General features: G+C 39.6%; 1 long non-coding RNA gene across 1 annotated transcript; it reads left to right on the top strand.

The window, feature by feature from the left end:
• Positions 1-207: 207 nt before the first annotated feature.
• On the top strand, positions 208-20,065 carry LOC116589903. The gene is made up of 3 exons (XR_004285440.1): positions 208-229; positions 17,719-17,721; positions 20,000-20,065. It is a non-coding gene; the product is annotated as an uncharacterized LOC116589903 (long non-coding RNA).
• Positions 20,066-21,576: the final 1,511 nt, after the last annotated feature.

Raw genomic sequence — 21,576 nt, 5'->3', positions numbered from 1 at the left:
CTCCTTCCAGTGTGATGTAAAATCTTTTTTTTTTTTTTAAAGATTTTATTTATTTATTTGACAGAGAGAAAGATCACAAATAGGCAGAGAGACAGACAGAGAGAGAGATGAGGAGAAGCAGGCTCCCTGCTGAGCAGAGAGCCCAATGCGGGACTCAATCCCAGGCCCCTGGGATCATGACCTGAGCCGAAGGCAGAGGCTTAACCCACTGAGCCACCCAGGCGCCCCTGTAAAATCTTTTTGAAGGCAGTTTCCTCTTTGGGCAGGGGCAGCTTGTCCCTACCTGCCTGCCTTCCAATTATCTTCATCAGTTGTAAAGGCCTCAAATGGGTTTCCCAGGTGAAGAAGGTTTAGCTGGACATTAACTGTAGGAACTGGATCTACAGTGGTGCAGTATATATATAAGGAACAGGAAGGCATTCTTATAGGAGGTAAATTACACTTTGGCAGCACAATGACAATATGGGGGATGTACAATAAAAATGTTGTGACAAGTGACTAGCTTTGTTTGCCAAAAAGAGGAGACAGAATTTTAAGTAGAATAGTCTTTGGAAGATAATCTCTAATTGCTCTTTGTTCTCCAACTGAAAATTTTTCTATAAATGCAAAATATATCCATTGTAATAAAGAGCATTATCTAAAATCTACATAAGAAACATGTTAAAGAGGAAGTATTTAACAAACTAACATATGACAATAATTGATATTCTAAATATTACACTGAGACATGAAGCATGATCCTTGAACATCAGAACCAGCTGAATCTTCAAAGTGTTTAAGAATAAATGCATTTCTTTCAACAATTAAATTTTTTTGTTGTTAACCAATGTTTCCTTGTTATTCTTACTGATCAGTTAATTCTTTGTTAACAGGAATATAAAATTAAGCATATCTTAATTTCTTAAATTATGAATAATACATAATTTATCATATTTTACTATAAAAGAATATTATGAAAGAAATTTTCAAGTTTGTCTAAGAGATATTCTTAGATCTCTTCTTACTTGTGATGTGGGAAACAAAGGCAGAAGAAAAGTTTTAAGTTTTCTTACTACCTACAGCCCATTGACAAGTACTTGAAACAGGCAGAGTAACATTCCTCTAGGAACTCGATTGCCTTGGCTGTTAATATTTTCCTAAGGTCAAAAGGCAATCTTAGCCCAACCCCCAGGATCTTGTGAGTCTCCTTTAACATATGAAAATTCCTTCAGGAACTTTCTTTATCTCTAAACCCCCTAAGATATATGTTGACAATCATCTCCCAAGCATATGACCCACTGATATAAATCTAAAGGATTTCAAGACTAAGGTCTTACTAAATAGTAATAAATGACCTTTCCTAACTGTAGCTAGCTATCGAAATCCTGGAAACCTTGTTTCCAAGATACCCAGGAGGCAGGGGAATTCTACCATACATTTCAAGAATTAATACCTATTCTCCTGAAACTCTTTCGAAAAATAGAATGGAAGGAAAACTTCCAAACTCATTTTATGAGGCCAGCATCATCTTGATCCCCAAACCAGACAAAGACCCCATCAAAAAAGAGAATTACAGACCAATATCCTTGATGAACACAGATGCGAAAATTCTCACCAAAATACTATCAATAGGATCCAACAGTACATTAAAAGGATGATTCACCACGACCAAGTGGGACTTATTCCAGGGCTGCAAGGTTGGTTCAACATCCATGAATCAATCAATGTGATAGAATACATTAATAAAGGAAAGAACAGGGCACTCTGCCATCAGTTCAGGTCATGATGCCAAGGTCCTGGGATTGAGTCCCACATCGAGCTGTCTGCTCAGCAGGAAGCCTGCTCCCCCCAGCTACCCCCACCTGCCTCTCTGCCTCAATATCATCAAAGCCATCAATTAAAAACCCAACGCGAATATCATTCTCAATGGAGAAAAACTGAGAACTTTTCTACTAAGGTCAGAAACATGGCAGGGATATCCATTATCACCACTGCTATTCAACATAGTACTAGAAGTTCTAGCTTTAGCAATCAGACAACAAAAAGAAATTAAAGGCATCTGAACCACCAAAGAAGGAGTCAAACTCTCACTTAGGATATAAAATCAATGCATAGAAACCAGTCGCATTTCTATACACCAACAAGACAGAAGAAAGAGAAATTAAGGAGTTAATGCCATTTACAATTGTACCCAAAACCATAAGATTCCTAGGAATAAACCTAACTAAAGAGACAAAGAATCTGTACTCAGAATACTATAAAGTACTCATTAAGGAAATTGAGGAAGACACAAAGAATTGGAAAAGCATTCTATGCTCAAGAATCAGAAGAACAAATATTGCAAAAATGTCTATGCTAACTAAAGCAATGTACACATTTAATGCAATTCTTATCAAAATACCATCTTTTTTTTTCAAAGAAATAACAAATCATCCTAAAATTTATATGGAACCATAAAAGACCTCAAATATCCAAAGGAATGTTGAAAAAGAAAGCCGAAGTTTGTGGCATCATAATTCCAGACTTCAAGCTCTATTACAAAGCTGTCATCATCAAGACAGTATGGTACTGGCACAAAAAAAGACACATAGATCAATGGAACAGAATAGAAAGCCCAGAAATAGACCCTCAACTATATGGTCAACTAATCTTCAACAAAGCAGGAAAGAATGTCCAATGGAAAAAAGACAGTCTCTTCAACAAATGGTGTTGGGAAAATTGGACAGCCACATGCAGAAGAACGAAACTGGACCATTTCCTGACACCACACACAAAAACAAACTCAAAATGGATGAAAGACCTCAATGTGAGACAGGAATCCATCAAAATCCTTGAGGAGAACATAGGCAGCAACCTCTTTGACCTCAGCCTCAGCAACTTCTTCCTAGAAACATCACCTAAGGCAAGGGAAGCAAGGGCAAAAATGAACTCCTCAGACTTCATCAAGATCAAAAGCTTTTGCACAGCAAAGGAAACAGTTAACAAAACCGAAAGACAATTGACAGAATGGGAGAAGATATTCCCAAAAGACTTATCAGATAAGGGACTAGTATCCAAAATCTATAAAGAACTTATCAAACTCAACACCCAAAAAACAAATAATCCAATCAAGAAATGGGAAGACATGAACAGAAATTTATGCAAAGAAGATATCCAGATGGCCAACAGACACATGAAAAAGTGCTCAACATCACTCAGCATCAGGGAAATATATATCAGAACCACAATGAGATACCACCTCACTCCAGTCAGTGTGGCTAAAATTAACAAGTCAGGAAATGACAGATGCTGTTGAGGATGTGGAGAAAGGGGAACCCTCCTACACTGTTGGTGGGAATGCAAGCTGGTGCAACCACTCTGGAAAACAGCATGGAGTTTCCTAAAAAAGTTGAAAATAAAGCTACCCCATGACCCAGCAATTGCACTACTGGGTATTTACACTAATAATACAAATGTAGTGATCCGAAGGGGAACATGCACCTAAATGTTTATAGCAGCATTGTCTACAATAGCCAAACTATGGAAAGAACCTAGATGTCCATCAACAGATGAACGGATAAAGAAGATGTGGTGTATATACATACAATGGAATACTTTGCAGCCATCAAAAGAAATGAAATCTTGCCATTTGCAATGATGTGGATGGAATGAGAGGGTATTATGGTGGGCGAAATAAGTCGATCCGAGAAAGACAATTATCATATGATCTCCCTGATATGAGAAATTTGAAAGGCAGAGTGGGAGGCTTGGGGGGAGGGAAGGAAAAATGAAAGAAGATGGGATCGGGAGGGAGACAAACCTTAAGAGACTCTTAATCTCACAAAACAAACTGAGGGTTGCTGGGGGTAGGGAGGACATTGGGGAGGGTATGTGATATGGTAAGTGCTGTGAAGTGTGCAAGCCTGACAAGTCACAATCTGTGCCCCTAGGGCAAATAATACATTATATGTTAATTGTTATGCCCCAATAATGGGTCCGTGATTAAAAGAGAGAGACTGATACAAAGCAAAAGTCAAGCGAAGCTTTATTTCACGCCAAGCATCAAGAATCTTACCTAATCTTACAAGAGAGGGCGACCCTTCTCTGTTTCACAGACTAGTTTGTAAGGGCAAAGGCCATGCGGTCGGGCCTGACCACGCACAGGTGGCCAATGAGATTGTAACACACAGGAAACTCCACAGTGATGCTAGGTGACCAATTGAGTTACAATTTACCCTAGTAGACATTTGAACCAGCCTATTACACCTTGATTGGGATTGGTGCCCAAAAGGCTCCCAAAGGGTGGGGCCCATACTCCTTGGTAACCAGGGAGACAGTATGCATCCCTCGGCTGTTTGTTCGGATGTCTCCACCTGACCTGACCCCACCCTTGTATCTGGGCTTTGTTACCTGAAGCTGGTTTTTGGGACTTGTCTCCAAGTAAATCCCCTGAGGGAAGGGGAGCAGGGACAGTTTCTAAATAGGTCCTTACATAAAAATAATTAAAAAAAAAAAAAAAAAAACCTGGAAGGCTTACACTATCCCTAACCCTTTCTGAACTTGAAACTATATTATAGGTTACTCTTCATGACCCCAGGGCAGCTCTTTCAGCCCATGATTCCTGTCCTGGTGCTTCAAGAAAGCCACCTTTTTGCACCAAAAACATCTTGATTTTTTCTCTTGGCCATTAACTTTGAACCCTAACGTCTTTTCCTACATCACCTACACTTGATGAAGGAAAATATATGGAATAATCAATGACAGTAGAAGCCAGAGGTGTAAATAACAGTTGATAAGGATTCTTCCACAATAATTCTCCAAAATGAAGTCTCACTGAAGTTAGCTGTCATTTTTAATGAGCTGCAGATTATTACTGGCAAAAGGGAACAATTTAAAACGAGCTGTTGAGATATGAAAAATAAAATCTGAATTGTGCTGAATGTGATCATTTTCTTCCTGTGTCTGAGGTGAACCAGAGGTTAGCATTAACCTACCACCTGAGGACCTAAGCAAGCAACAGAGCAGAAGCTGACCTGGAGAATTCTGTGATGAGGCTTAAGTGCAGCAGACTGTGACACTGTAAAATATACCTCTGGCATAAGGATTATTTAGTGGTGATTATTTTGAGAAATAGCAGAGGTGCCACAAGCTCTGAAAACAGACAAGTTACTCTTTTGTTAGAGAAATTTACATTTATAAAGAAAATCTCCATTTCTAAGGGTGTCTCCCTCTTTGCACCAGGAAGAAGGGAATGACTCAGTGGAGCAGGTTTAGATTTAAATCTGCATAGCAAACCTTATCTTTCTTTACCTTGCTCTTCCTGGTCACCTTCCCATAACCAGCCTCCTCATTCCTTTCTTTCTTTCAGTAAGCTTAAGAGGGTGCTTAAACTTGTGGCACACCTCAAGGGGTGCTCTGAGGAAGAGACACCTCATTACTGATGGACTGGGAGTTCTGGCTCCCCACTCCACTCTGCTGGCACTGCTTGGCAGAGAGAGTCCCCTCAGTGTTTTCCATGTGTCCTCCAATAGCAAGATGCCAAGAGGAATGATGGTGCTTACCAGTGCTGGAAGTCACAACTTTCCTCTGAGCTTTCTTGGACCCAGGTAGGGAGGGAAGAAGAGATGGGGCTCCTTGGAAACACCAGGTGGGGATGGAAGTCCAGGTACCCTACTCAGCATTTTCTCCCTCCCTTCCTTCCCCTCTTTCTTTCTCTTTCTCTTTCTTTCTTAAAATTTTTTAAAAAATCATTTGTCAGAGAGCACAAGCAGGGGAAGGGGCAGACAGGGAGAGGGAGAAGCAAGCTCCCTGCTAAGCAAGGAGACTGATGCGATGTGGGACTCATCCCAGGACTCTGGGATCCTTACCTATGCCAAAAGCCCATGCATAACCAACTGAACCACCCAGGCATCCCTACTCAGCATTTTCTAACAATTCTGGCAGGAGAGGATGGCCGTCATGTCTGAGTGAGGTGGTAATATAGGCTTTCCCTTGAGCCTTTAATCTGGGGGAGGGAGACAGAGCTGTAATATTTTTCCATGGGTAGTTATTTTCTGAAAGGCTGCTCCTTTCCTGGTCCTTTAGCTAGAGAAAGCAGAGCTTTCTTGAAGCTTTACTTATTATCTTGCCCATTGATTTTCCAGTTTGCCTGCTTCTGTAGCACACTCCTGGTATGTATAAGGTAAAAGAAAGCACAGGACATTAATTGCAGTGTGGGTCCTTGAGTCTCAAAAACTTAGATGGTCTTTCTTTTCTCCACCTTTCAGAATCACCTTATGTTTATACTGTGTACAATGTCCAGGCATGTCAGCTGCACTCCATGGAATGTTTCAATTTTCCATCTAGTACTATTTCTCTTCAATTTGAAGAATTTCCTTTAGCAACTTTCTTAGAGCAGGTCTTCTGACTACAAATGCTATTAATTTCCCTTCATCTGAGAACATCTCTTTCCTGAAGGCTATTTTTAGTGAATATAGAATTCTGAGTTAATTCCTTTCTTTTCAGCACTTTAAGAATATTGTTCTACTTTCTTTTGGCCTCTATAACTTCTGATGAGAATTCTATAGTTATTTGTTGCTCCTCTGTAGATAGCACACTATTTTCCCTGTGTCTGCTTACACAACTTTTCTTTTGTCTTAAGATTTCTGCAGTTAGGGCACCTGGGTGGCTCAGTTGGTTAAGACACTGCCTTTGGCTCAGGTCATGATCCTGGAGTACCAGGATCAAGTTCCACATCAGGATCCCTGCTCAGTGGGGAGTCTGCTTCTCCTTCTGACCTTCCCTCTTTCATGCTCTCTCTCATTCTCAAATAAATAAATAAATAAAATCTTAAAAAGAAAAAAAAAAGATTTCAGCAGTTAATTATGATTTATCTGGTGTATCTGGGTGTGGATTTCCCTGGGCTTATTCTCATTGGAATTTACTCTGCCTCTTAAATCTAATTTCATGTTTTTTTTTGTCAATCTTGGGAAGTTTTCATCGTTATTTCTTCAAAAAAATGTATTTTTTTGGTTTGTACTTGTTTTCTTCTTCTGGGACCCTGAAGACGTGAACACTGTATCCTTTATTGTTATTTCACAGGTCTCTAAGACTCTTCCATTTTTTCCCCCAATCTTTTTTTCTCTCTATTGTTGAGACTGTGTAATTTTCTCAATTCCTGTGTCATCACATTGTTAGTTTATTTTAATTTTTTTCCATCTTGTAGAGGCCTTTTAGGCAACCAACTTGAGCAATTGAAGCCTAAAAAAGGTAGAAGGGCCCACAGTGACCCTCACTCTCCTGCCTGGATACAAACAGGCCCATTAGGTGACCCATCTCAAAATAGCTATAATAGCTGACCAATGGGTTACTTACACCAGGACACAGGTAACAAAAAAGGGAAATTCTGTATGTTCCCGTATCTCCTCACCTTCCACCTTAACTACAGCCCCCCATCACTGCTTCATTGCATAGTCTCCCTTACTGTCCTGCACACTGCTCCTTTCCAGTGTATTCAATAAAATTTTATCTCCTTTGTTCTGCTTGGGGTGAATTCTTTCACCAGGGGGGCTACTAGCCTCCATATGATTGGGTTACTCCATGTTTGGTGGCCCGCATATGATTGGGAGACCCTACATTTATTGGCCTATATGGGGAGGTTTTGTTGGTTGGGGTTTTGTGTGAATTCTCTGGGAATTTCTTCAGACTTTCCCTAGATGGACCTGAGGTGGACAGAGACTCCTGGCTCCAGCCTCTTTCAGACGCTGGGTCCCCTTTGCTCCTTCTAAGGCAAGGAAAGACCAAATATCTATCCCTTTGACTAAGATAAGATAACAAGTCATTGCTCCTGCTGAGAAAGAAGAAAAAGACCAGAGGCCGGGTCCTGTTTGAATAAGAAAAGGAAGAGAAACAGCCCCCAGGGGTAATTTAGCACTCTCCTGAGACAACTCTGCATGGATTATACTTCCACATGAAAGGGTCATTTGGCCTTGAGAGAATATCATGCCCCATTGCCTGTAACCATTAACACTCCTAACCCTGTTGGGTTCTCAGTCTTTGGGAAGGAATCCCACGGAGCCTGCTGACGTTAATAAAGCTAACTTTTCCCTGCTCTCCTGTGTGGCATTTTGAATTTCCTCAGTCACCTCAGATTTTCTGCAACAGACTCACTCTTGTACTCCTTGGGGAACCATGACTTCCATCTGAGGTTACTCCTTGGTGAGAACTGGAGGCCTCAGGGGGAACAGCCAGACCACCCTCCCTGAAAGAGCGAGAGATTTCTTCCATTGCCCTTTGGAAGGATCCTTCCCTTCCTCTACTTTCTCTCTTCAGCCCTTTGGCAGCCTAACCCTAGTACTCCTCCAACAATTGAAGATGTCACCTTCTTGGTGTGATCTGAGAATGAATAGGCTGGGCAGTCTGCCTGTGAGGGTGAAGGACCCCTTTTCTCACTCTTTCTTCCTGAGAGTTTTTCCGAACCTGTAGTGCAATTAACAGTGGCAGCTTGCTCAGGGTGAATCACACATTATGGAAATCAGTTGGTACCCTTTCCTGACACTAGCTGACTCAGCCACCTTACTTCTTTTTGCTCCCTCCACCTTATTCCTTTGTTCCCATGAGTCTAGCCACCACCTTGATCTATGGGCAAAGATGAACCTATGCATCTGAGCATCTGAGTGGTGAGTCCTCCCCCTTTTCTTTCTGACCCAGTTTGGGCACCCAGTGTCTGGCTTTTTTTCCTCTTGCAGGGAACACTCCAGCAGAAAGTTGACCCTCTTCTTGGTGGAACACCACAGTAGAGTCAGTTACCCATAAGTGATAGGTCCGTAATCAAAGGAGTGAGACTGATACAAAGTGAAGGTCAAGCAAAGGTTTATTTTATGCCAAGCATTGAGAATCAAACTGACCTGTCAGGGCTGCCTATTACAGAGAGGGTGACCCCTTCCAGCCTTATGGACTAACTTTTAAAGGGCAAAGGCAATGTGGTTGAGGCTGCCCACACACAGGCAGCCAATGAGATTGTAACACACAGAGAAAGCTGCACAGTCATGCTAGGTCACACACGGGTGGCCAATTGAATTACAGTTTACCCTATAGTAGATATTTGAATGAGTCTGTCACCTTGGTCAGAATTGGTGCCCAAAAGGCATGCAAAAGGCAGGGCCCACACTACTTGGTAGCTAGGGAGACTGACCCGCTAATTGGCTGTCTCCACCTGGCCTGACCTGCCCTTGTATTTGGGCTCTGTTACCTGGGACTGGTTGACCATATTTTACTGCATAAACAACAAAATGGCTATTTAATCCAAGATAGAATCGCTCTGGCTAAATAGACCCTTACAATAAGGACTGGTCTTTTTTCAGGTCAGTGGGATGTCCCTGAATGAAATCATGATCATGAGTTGGAGCTCCACTCTCTTTGGTGGGATACCACTTTGGAAAACAGCAGCTGATCTTTCCCACTATGGGACAAACCCTCTCTATTCCTTTGGACTCACACTTGGGCTGGATTCTTAAAAACTGAAACTCCTCCAAATGATCAGAGGTCTCATATGTGTAAGTCTTCACCACATTGTCTCCAAAACTTTGACCTTCACAAAACTGTAGAAAGTGTCTTTCTCAGTTACACGGCTGTCTGACCATATGGATAGCTATTGAAACTGAAACACTAACGTTTTGCTAAGTTAAATGATAAGTTGGATTGAATTCATTTCATATTGAAGTTTCTTTTTTTCCAAATAAGATAAAAATACTGAAACATGATTTTCTAAAGTTTATCTGCTTTTGGCTTCTTATTGAAGGGAAACTAAAGATATCCGTGTGTGTTGGAAAATGTGCTTAATTGATTCGTAAATTTGCCATATGAAGAATTCTGGTATAACAGTTCACAATTGTTTACTACTTAGTTTTCACTGGAGACTAAGATTTCTAAGAGTTAATATTTTGCTAATATAATTAAGACTGATAGAAATAAGGGAAGCAATTCTGTACATAGGAAAGTAGAAGATACATGAAAAAAATATAAGGAACGGGAATATATTTTATTGAGATAAAAGAAAGTAATTTTACCCTAAAATAAAACTGTTATTTATACAGAAAAGACTCTGGACAAAATCTGAATGCAAAATAAAGTTGTAGGAGTCTTGTGAAGGGAAATCTGGAAAAAATTATGTGTGGTCAAGGTGGACTAAAATTGAGATGAATGGATTTTAAAAGTACACTGGTATGAGACTGAATCTGTTAAAAAGGCAAAGTTTTACTGGATTATTGGTCTCCTCTTGATAAGAAAATGTAAACAACATTTTTTTTTCTGCCCAGAAAACTAAAGTTCTTATGTTTTGCCTTTATAGGTCACAGAAAGTCTATAATCCTATTTAAGCATGCTTTATAAGGGTCTGAGGTTTTTAACAAAGTTCCCTGAAATTTAAATTGTAAATGAAGTTATTTTGAGTAATTAGGCCTTTTTATTTGGTATGTTAAGTTACTGGGAAGCACTAGTCAACAAATAATATTATGCCTTAGGTTATGTTGTTTGAATAAATGGTATAACTATTCTAGGGATTATATGGAATTCCTTAAGTTTTAATATGTTTTGGTATATTCTGATGTGTTATGTGTCACACTTGATATTCTGATGTGTTATGTGTCACAAAAATAACTGGATTTCCTTGTCAGCCATATAATAATGTAGTCCCATATCCATTTTTTAATCTTTTGTCATTTATAGTTATTGTTCTTATTCTCTTGCAAAATGTGTTTCATCGTCAAGGAGATTCATAAAGATTTTTGACAAACACAGGTTTTTGATACCTTTAAAATCATAAAACTAAAATGGATAGGAATTTCCAGACCTAACTAAAAAAAGCTGCATTCAAACTGGACTAGAATTAGTAACATGGAACTAAATTAATTGAGGAAGATGATTATAGTTTTTATGACTTTTGTTTGAAACATTTCTGGTTCTCCAATGATTATTCTTCCAGATTAAGTAAATTTTCTCAAGATATCCATGATATATGATAAAAATCTTTTGTGAACAAATTGAAGCATTTGACTTATAGCTACCTGAACCCTTCAGGGTTCAGAAAAGTCTCAATAAGTATTCTTACTTTCCTGGAAATTATTGTTATTTGCATAAATTCAATAAAAAACCTCTTCTCCTATAACAGGACACCATGGGAAACATTGATTATCTTACCAAGGTTTTGACTGGCATGTCATATTTGACAGAGACATACATAAATTCAGATATGAGCAGACAGCTTTAAGGAACTAAAGTTGACTTTATGGAATGAATGGAAGTGTTGACCTAATACCTTCCTTACACAGTCCCCAGCAACCTTACAAGGTGACTAAAAGGATGTCACTTCCTGGCAGGTGCAGGAACCTCAGCATTTTGAAGGGACTTTGAAAAGAGGAATACACCCAATTCTACAGGTATTACAGGCATGTCTGATGGCAAGTATTTGCTTGGCTTCTGGCCTTGATACCTTATTAAAAAAAAAAATTCCTTATAAAAAGTTCAGCAAAGCTGATTTTAAAGGATCTATATGATTAATCACTATTCTTGCTAAGCTTATGTAAATAGACCAAGTTTGTTAAAATTAGACAAAAATGAAGATGATTATAGAGAGAAAATATGTTTCAATAACACCTTTGTAGATGTTAGATTTTAATGTAAGGACCTATTTTATATTTTTATTTTAGCCAGACACTTCCATTGAAATTAAACAGTAACTTTGTTGTTTAACCCTTAAACTGTCCCTGCTCCCCTTCCCCCACGGGACTTAAAAACAAGACCTGAAAACTAGCTCCAGGTGTGGAGGCCAAGAAAAACAAGGCTGTACCCACCTCAAATCTAGCCCTGACATAAGGACAGCCATCTCGGCAAAGCAATAGCTGGCACCTTGTACTCTAAGAGTGGATTAGCATAATCCAGGAAGCCATTTTACTGAGCGTCCCTAACCAGCCCACACGTGCACGTAATTTGAGATAAGAGAAAGTAGCTAAAACCTAAGAAACAGCTTAATCATATACCACCAGGGTGGTTAGATGGTGGCATCACAGGGACCAGATGTTAAAGAAAAACAAATAGTTAACTTGCAGAGATCACAATCCTGCAAGTCAGGAGTTTCCCTTGGTTTGCAAATGTCCTGGTGATTTATAACAAAAAGGCTATCTCTTCAATGGCCCAATTTCCAGAGACAAATGGCTCAGTTCCTCAAGGCCTAAAGTCACCCTCCCCACCATAAAACTGAGGGAGGCTGAGGCGGACAGAAATGTAAATAAAGGTAAATTGTTTTTTAAACCTAAATCTCACTTAACCGCCAGGGTGACACCAGGATGGCAAAAAGTTAAACAAAGTTAAACTGTCAAAGTGGGGTGCAAGATATGTATGTAGCTATGAAAAAGTGCCTTGAAAATGCTATATAAACCCTTGGCTTTGAGTGCTCCGGGTCCTTGTTGAAACCTGCTGCACTGGGCAGATACTTGGACCCCAGCTGGCTGGAAATAAACCTTGCTGTGTGACTGGCATTATCGAGAGTTCTCTGTCTAATTGAGAGGTGGTTGACTCCGTACCCTAACATTAATATTATTTGATGAGGGAACAGAAGTCAAGCTAAGGACAAAGCAAAAGCTGACACCCTGCAACTTCCCCCCACCCATCATTCCTGGATGGGAAGTGTGTGACATTCTTCCAGGAATCTCCCAACTCTCTTAATGTAAATGCCTTGCTAGAAGAGAAAACAACCTAAACTTGACATTGTCAAGGCCTCCAGTATCTCTTAGGTCTCCTTTAGCATATGACTATTTTTTTAAAACCTCTCTTTTTCCTTACCTTCCCCAGCTCCATAGTGTATAATTATCCACCCCTCACAACTCCAGTGCAGCAGTTCTTTCTGCCCATGGGTACTGTCCCCATGCTTTAATAAAGCACCATTTTGCACCAAAAATGTCACAAGAATTCTTTCTTGGTCATCAGCTCTGGACTCCACCCCACTGAACCTCACCTATATTCCAAAACCACATCACTCTTTATCATAAACTAGACTGCATTCTGAATTCTTTGGTTTCCTCATATATCTAGCAATGGCCTTCCAGACTAGGATTTTCAATCTTCTTTCATTCTCTTAAAGCCATTGACAGCTAAAACTGCTTTTTCCCCCCTAAAGCCCTGAAAACTGATGCTGGATGCCTTGAGGTCAGCTTCAGAGAGACTGCTACAAAACTCATCTATAGACAGTCTTTGTGCCTATGGCTTTAAGGGCCATTCAAAAGGATCACCAGATACTTTGAATTGTAGAGACATTTGAATTACAAACTAGAAAAACCCATCTAATTCCTGGGGCCCATTCCCACTCCATCCAAGGATGCTTTAAGCCAGACATCTAAAAATTTTCTCATGGGCAGCACTCAAGACTCAAGACACAGAGTTTGTAATTTGCTCCAGCCATTAACTTATATTTTTCTTTTGTTTCCATAAAAGTTCCTCTTATTAAGTACATGATTGCTTGCTAAACAAAACAGAATATATGATGGCTACACAATTAAGGTCTTAAATGACTCTCAAAATGGCATTACATTATTAAACACTGAAATAATTCAAATGCATAAAGCAGTCTTACAAAATAGAATGGTCCTGGATGTCTTGATAGCAGCAAAAGGAGGAACATGTGCCATTATTAAAACAGAATATTGTGGGACACCTGGGTGGCTCAGTCAGTTAAGTGTCTGCCTTCAACTCAGGTCATGATCGCAGAGTCCTGGGATGAAGTCCTACATCAGGCTTCTTGCTCAGGGGGGAGCCTGCTTCTCTCTGCTTACTGCTCCTCCTGTTTATGCATTTTATCACCCCTCCTCTCTCTGACAAATAAAGTCTTTAAAAAAAAAAAAGACCCAGAATGTTTTGTATATATTCTAGATTACCACAAAAATGTAACAGATATTGCTAAAAGATACAAATATTCAAATCGGTGCTTCAAACTATCTTTCTCTCTCTTTTATTGACTGGTTAACTCCTGGTTTGGAGAAAAATTTTGGCCAACTATTGATGGTTTTTTTATGAGGTTTCCCCCACCCCACAATAATACTAACATCATTTTGTGTCATTTCAGTGTCTTCCTACCTGGTGTCAAGACTCCCTCACTGTCAAAACTTCAAACAGATAGATGATCCTCTCTGCCAAGGAAACTCCCATATGTTATCAACTCTAGACACAGCAGCCTCAGCCTTCCATAACTCCTATTAAATTCCCAACAGACCAATGTTGACCCATAGGTTGCGACATCGCTACTCCCTTCATTCAGCATGAAACAGCTACTGAAGATCTCCATTCAAATGACAAAGATTTGTCATTGTAGATCTGTCAGGAGGGAATTTAAAAGCCACTTTTAGGCAATCTATTTGAACAACAGAGTAAGGAAGAAGGGCCCATAATGACTGGCAGTCCCCTAGCTGAGTACAAACAGGCCCATTATGAAACAGGAGAGTGAGGTTCTTGTCTCCCAGAGTCAAGGAGTTGAAGAATGAACCTCTCGCACAAAGGAGAGTGAGTAAAGTGATAGATTTTTATTAAGTGAGGGTATAAAAAAAGCTCTCAGGAGTGAGAGGGCTCCCAAAATGGTTGCCACTGGGGGCTTCTAGGGTTGGTCTTTTATGGAAAGCTAACCAGGGAACATAATTCTTTTTTACATCTCTATTGATAGCACCATTGACTAAGGACTAATAATAACACCTTTAATGGCTTACTTCTTTTTCAGAGTAAGTCATTTCTTTTTTTATCACAAGTAGTTGTTATAACAAGACCATACCTCTGACACCTAGGACAGGATAGTTTGGTTTGTTGCCTTATCTCTGCTTTACTTACATCTCCACATTTTGGGTATTTTATGAGACTGATCCTGTAGTCCCCTACCTAGCCCCACCCATCCCATACTCAATTTGGTGACCCACCTCAAAATACCCATAAGCCCTAACTGACAAATGAGTTATTTACACCAGGAAATAGGGACCAAAAAGGGAAAATTCCATATGTTCCCATATCTCCTCACCTTCCCTTTTAACTACAGCCCCTCACCACAGCCTTGTGGCAGGCAGTCTCTCCTTTGCTGTCCTGCCTACTTCTCCTTTCTAGTGTATTCAATAAACTTATCTCCTTTTTTCTGCCTTGGATAAATTCTTTCACCACCTGCACACTCTGGCTTCTACCCAATTGGGCTACCCCATGTTTGGTGGCACCAATCTGAGACCCCACGCATCTGAGTTGAGATTTTCATGGCTCTTGATATGTCAAGTGACTTCTGTTTGTATCGTGGACATTTAGAGATTTTAAATAGTGAAATTTGGGGTCTTATTTTTGTTTATTTTGCTTTGGTGGGCTTTTCCAATGTTAGTTCAATTTTCAAAGCCTTTGCAGTATTCCTCAAGTCTGTCCTGCCTGTACAACATCTTGTGGTCAACATCACCTGGATAGATGTTCTCAAAGTCTTTGGTATTCAAATTACCATCAGATTTTTGCATACCCAAGTCTTGGGTGAACTAGGGAATTCAAAACAATTTTATAGGACAATTTTCCCGAGCTCTTCCATCTCCATTATCACTTAGTACTTTCTGTTTCAGTAAACTCACTGTTTGGATCCTTTGGCCACAAACTATTCACTTCCTTGGTTATGACACTTTCAAGGCCAGTGGCAGGAAGACAGAAACAAAAAAATCTTCAGGATCCCACCCTAATGATACCACATTTTCTTTTTTTTTTTTTTTTTTAAGATTTTATTTATTTATTTGACAGAGAGAAATCACAAGTAGATGGAGAGGCAGGCAGAGAGAGAGAGAGGGAAGCAGGCTCTCTGCTGAGCAGAAAGCCCGATGCGGGACCCGATCCCAGGACCCTGAAATCATGACCTGAGCCGAAGGCAGCGGCTTAAACCACTGAGCCACCCAGGCGCCCCGATACCACATTTTCATGCAGTGAAAGGTCCTCTTCCACCAGTTTTGTTCTTGGAAGCTATTGCATCTCTCCTTAACATCACTACTGGTACATTGATAACCCACTATGGGACCATTTAGGCACTGGGAGAAGGAAGAAAAAGAATCCCCACCCCCTACTGCCCCTATGGATTGCTCTCTTTGCCTCTAACTTTTAGGGCTCCCTTTTCTGCCCATTCAGCCAAAATTAGAGGATTTCTTCTGTACCTCATAGTATCTTTACCCAGTGCTTACTGTTGGGTCGGTGGCTCCGGGAATGCAGGAGGAACAATAGAAATGACCGCCAATGTTGCCATCTTCCAGCGCCCTCACCCCCTTCCTCAACCCTTGACTCTCCCGCCAAAAGGATGTATGCCCTGGTCATGTCTCCATATGTAACCTGATACCTATGCAGGAAACAGAAGTATCAGGACCCCCCCCCCCTCATACCATACCCTCTGATCACCAAATACCCTACCATATATGGATGTGAGCGCATGCCCTGCCTTGGCCCAGTAAAAGACCCCCACCGCCTCCCTCCCAGCACAACTTCCTGGACTCCACTTTCCAGAGCCGCGGAACTTCGCCCAAGTGTGCTCACCTCCTTCCAGAGCAACTTTCCTGGCTCCCCTTCTCCTGAGCCCTGAAACTTTGCTGGAGAGTTCCTTTAATAAATCTTGCCTTGTGCCTACCTCGCGTGGTGTCCTGTTTATCTCGCCTATAAACCCTTACACTTACTTCCAAGTTTTGGTGTGTAATGAGTTCAGACTAAGGATAGCAGATCCAAAAATTGTTAAGTTTACTGTTTTTCTATGGCAGTTCAGATTCTTGTGTTCTTCCTGGATCTGCCCACTTGTGTTTATTTTCTAGCATTGTCAAATAGTTGTCCTTGTGATCTCACCAGGCTTCATATCTGAGTTCAGAGGAAATAAAGGGAGCTGTGTTTTTTATCTCCAGCAGAGAATGTATTTATATTTAAAGAAGACAATGGTGGGGGACACCTGGGTGGCCCAGTCTCTGTTAAGAATCTGCCTTTGGCTCAGATCATGATCTCAGGGTCCTGGGATGGGGCCTTGCATCAGGCTCCCTGCTCTGCTTTTCTCTCTCTATCTGCCTCTCTACCCCTCCCCCATTCATACATGCTCTCTCTCTCCCTCTCTCAAATAATCAAAATCTTTTAAAAAGTAGAGGAATGAAAAAGAAGAAATTTAGCAGTTATCAATATATCAGTATACATCAATGTATCAGGTTATCAAACTCACTTGATAGTCTACAACCTGGGTGGGTTTCCTGAGCACACTGAACAATAAGAAGTAAGGATTTGGCAATTTTATGGTTTGTTAATTAGGTCACTATTCTTGTAAATTGTGAAAGTTTTCCCTACATGTGGACAGTGTTTGCTCTGATACAAAGTGAATGATGCCTCTAGTAAAATATGGCTCTTTTTCAATTCCCACATGAATGCATAGACTCAAGGATATATAGAACATATATTAATAATTCACAGCTGAACTTGGTATGTTCTCTTTAATTTTCTTTAATATGTTCACAAGAGATCTTCCCATAGAGAAAATTCAGTGTGATTAATACTATTTTCATTGCTCCTATTTCCTTACATTTTGTATTTTTATTGATATGAAGTAAGCTACTACCCTGCAAAAGAATATAAACTAAGTTAAAAATACATAAAAATTAAATTGTTGAGGGTTATGGGTTGAGTTTTGCCCCCCCAAATTTATATGTTGAATTTATTTTATTTTATTTTTTCAGTGTTCCAAAATTCACTGTTTATGCACATACCCAGTGCTTTATGCAGTACGTGCCCTCCATAATAGCCACCATCAGGCTCACCCAACCCCTCATGCCCTCCCCTCCAAATTCCTCAGTTTGTTTCTCATGATTCCCACAGAATCTCATGGTTTTTCTCCCCTTCTGATTTCTCCCAACTCACTTCTCCTCTCCATTTCCCAAAGTCTTCCTTGTTATTCCTTATGCTCCACAAGTAAGTGAAACCATATGACAATTGACTCTCTCTGCTTGACTTATTTCACTTAGCATAATCTCTTCTAGTACCCTCTATGTTGATACAAAAGTTGGGTATTCATCCTTTCTGATGGAGGCATAATACTCCATTGTATACATGGATCATATCTTCTTTATCCATTTGTCCATTGAACAGCATCTTGGTTCTTTCCACAGTTTGTAGACTGTGGCCATTTCTGCTATGAACATTAGGGTACAGATGGCCCTTCTTTTCACTACATCTGTCTCTTTGGGGTAAATACCAAGTAGTGCAATTGAAGGGTCATAGGGTAGCTCTGAGTTCTAACTTACTAAGGAATCTCCACATTATTTTCCCAAGTGGCACCAACTTGCATTCCCAACAACAGTGTAAGAGGGTTCCGCTTCCTCCACATCCTCTCCAACACATGTTGTTTACTATCTTGTTAATTTTGGCCATTGTAATGGATATAAGGTGGTATCTCAATGTGGTTTTGATTTGCATCTCCCCGATGGCTAATGATGATGAACATTTTTTCATGTATCTGTTAATGATATGTATGTCTTCTTTGGAGAAGTGTCTGTTCATGTCTTCTGCCCATTTTCTGACATGATTATCTGCTTTGTGTGTCATTTGCAAATATCTTCTCCCATTCTGTGGGTTGCCTCTTTGTTTTGTTGACTGTTTGCTGTGCAGAAGCTTTTGTTCTTGATGAAGTCTCAAAAGTTCATTTTAACTTTTGTTTCCTTTGCCTTTGGAGACGTATCTTCAAAGAAGTTGCCGAAGAGGTTACTGCCTATGTTCTCCTCTAGGATTTTGATAGATTCCTGCCTCACGTTGAGGTCTTTTATCCATTTCAAGTTTACCTTTGTGTATGATGTAAGAGAATGGTTGAGTCTCATGCTTCTACACATAGCTGTCCAATTTTCTCAGCACCATTTATTGAAGAGACTATCTTTTATCCACTGTATTTTTTTTTTTCCTGCATTGTTGAAGATTATTTGACCATAGCATTGAGGGTCCATATCTGGGCTCTCTACTCTGTTCCACTGGTCTATGTGTCTGTTTTTGTGTCAGTACCATGCTGTCTTGGTGATCACAGTTTTGTAGTAAAGCTTGAAATCAGGCAACCGATAGCCCCCAGTTTGGTTTTTCTTTTTCAACATTTCATTAGCAATTCAGGATCTCTTCTGATTCCCTACAAATTTTAAGATTGTGTGTTTTAGCTCTTTGAAAAATGCCAGTTAAATTTTGATAGAGATGGCATTGAAAGTATAGATGCTTTCAGCATAATAGACATTTTAACAATGTTTATTCTTCTGATCCATGAGCATGGAATGCTCTTCCATCTTTTTGTGTTTTCTTCAGTTTCTTTCACGAATATTCTGTACTTCCTCTAGTATAGATCTTTACCTGTTTGGTTAGGTTTATTCCCAGATATCTTCTGGTTTTTGATGCTATAGAAAATGGAATCAATCCTCTAATTTCCCTTTCTATATTTTCATTGTTAGTGTATAAGAAAGCAACCAATTTCTGTGCATTGCTTTTGTATCCTGCCACATTTCTGAATTGCTGTATGAGTTCTCGCAGTTTGGGGTTGGAGTCTTTTGGGTTTTCCATATTAAGTATCATGTCATCTGCAAAGAGAGAGAATATGACTTCTTCTTTGCCAATTTGAAAACCTTTATTTCTTTTTCTTGTCTGACTGCTGTTGCTAGGATTTCTAGTACTATGTTGAATAACAGTGGCAAGTGTGGACATCCTTGTGTTCCTGAACTCAAAGGGAAGGCTGTTATCTTTTCCCCATTAAGGAAGATATTTGCTGTGGGTTTTTCATGGATAGATTTTATGAAGTTAAGAAATGTTGCCTCTATCTCTATACTTTGAGTCATTTTAATCAGGAATAGACACTATATCATGTCAAATGTTTTTTCTGCATCAATTGAGAGGAACATGTGGTTCTTGTCTTTTCTTTTATTGATTTGTTCTACCACATTAATTGATTAGCAAATGTTGAACCACCCTTGCGTCCCATAGATAAAACCCACCTGGTCATGGTGGATAATCTTATTAATGTACAGTTTGATCCTATTAGCTAGCATCTTGTTGAGAACCTTGGAATCCATATTGATCAGGGATATTGGTCTGAAATTCTCCTTTTTGGTGGTCTTTGCCTGGTTTGGGGATCAGGGTAATGCTGGCTTCATAAAAAGAGTCTGGAAATTTTTCTTCTGTTTCTATTTTTTGAAACAGCTTCAGGAGTATAGGTATTATTTCTTCTTTGAATGTTTGGTAGAATTCTCCAGGAATTCTGCCAGGTCCTGGGCTCTTGTGTTTTGATCACTGATTCTATCTCCTTTCTAAGTATTGGTCTATTCAGGTTGTCAATTTCTTTCTGCTCCAGGTTTGGAAGTTTATAAATTTCCAGGAATGCATCCATTTCTTCTAGGTTATTTAATTTATTGGCATATAACTGTTGATAATAATTTCTGATGATTGTTTCTATTTCCTTGGTGTCAGTCGAGATCTCTCCATTTTCATTCATAATTTTATTAATTTGAGTCATCTCTCTTTTCCTTTAGATTAGTTTGGCCAATGATTTATTGATATTATTGATTTTTCCCAAAAAAACAGCTTCTAGTTTTGTTGATGTGTTCTACTCTATCTCTAGTTTCTATCTCATTGATTTCTGCTCTAATCTTGATTATTTCTCTTCCTGTGTGTGGGGTTGGCTTAATTTCTTGTTGATTCTTCAGTTCTTTAAGGTATAAAGACAGCTGGTGTCTTCTGGATTTTTAAATTTTTTTTTGAGGGAGGCATGGATGGCTATGTATTTCCCCCTTAGATCACCTTTGCCGTATCCCAAAAGTTTTGAACTGATGTGTCTTCATTCTTATTGGTTTCTATGAATTGTTTAGTTCTTCTTTGATATCCTGTTTGTTCCAAACATTTTTAAACAGGGTGGTCTTTAGCTTCCAAGTGTTTGAATTCCTTCCACACTTTTCTTGTGGTTGAGTTCCAGTTTCAAAGCATTGTGGTCTGAGAATATACAGGGAATAATCTCAATCTTTTGGTATCAGTCGAACCTTGATCTGTGACCCAGTGTGTGGTCTATTCTGGAGAAAGTTCCATGTACACTAGAGAAGAATGAGTATTCTATTATTTTAGAGTGGAATGTTCTGTATATATCTATGAGGTCCATCTGGTCCAATGTGTCATTCAATGCTTTTGTTTCTTTATTGATTTTCTGCTTGGATGGTCTGTTTATTACTGAGTGATGTGTTATGATCCCCTACTATTAATATATTCATATCAATATGATTTTTTATTTTGATTAACAGTTTGCTGCTCCCATATTAGGGGTATAAATATTTAGAATTGTTATAACTTCTTGGTGGATATACCCTTTAAGAATGATGTATATCATTCTGTATCTCTGACTACAGTATTTAGCTTAAAGTCTAATTTATCTGGTATGAGAATTGCTACTCCAGCTTTCTTTTGAGGTCCATTGGAATGAAAGATGGTTCTCTATTACTTCATGTTCAGTCTGGATGTATCTTTAGGTTCCAAATGGGTCTCTTGCAGACAGCATATGGGTGGGTCCTGTAGTTTTATCCAGCCTGAAACCCTGTACCATTTTATGGGAGCATTTAGGCCATTCACATTGAA

The sequence above is a fragment of the Mustela erminea genome, chromosome 5 (assembly GCF_009829155.1).
Source record: "Mustela erminea isolate mMusErm1 chromosome 5, mMusErm1.Pri, whole genome shotgun sequence".
NCBI classification, from domain to species: Eukaryota; Metazoa; Chordata; class Mammalia; order Carnivora; family Mustelidae; genus Mustela; species Mustela erminea.
Note: the sequence above shows the minus strand (reverse complement) of the source record. Positions and strands in the feature narration are given on the sequence as shown.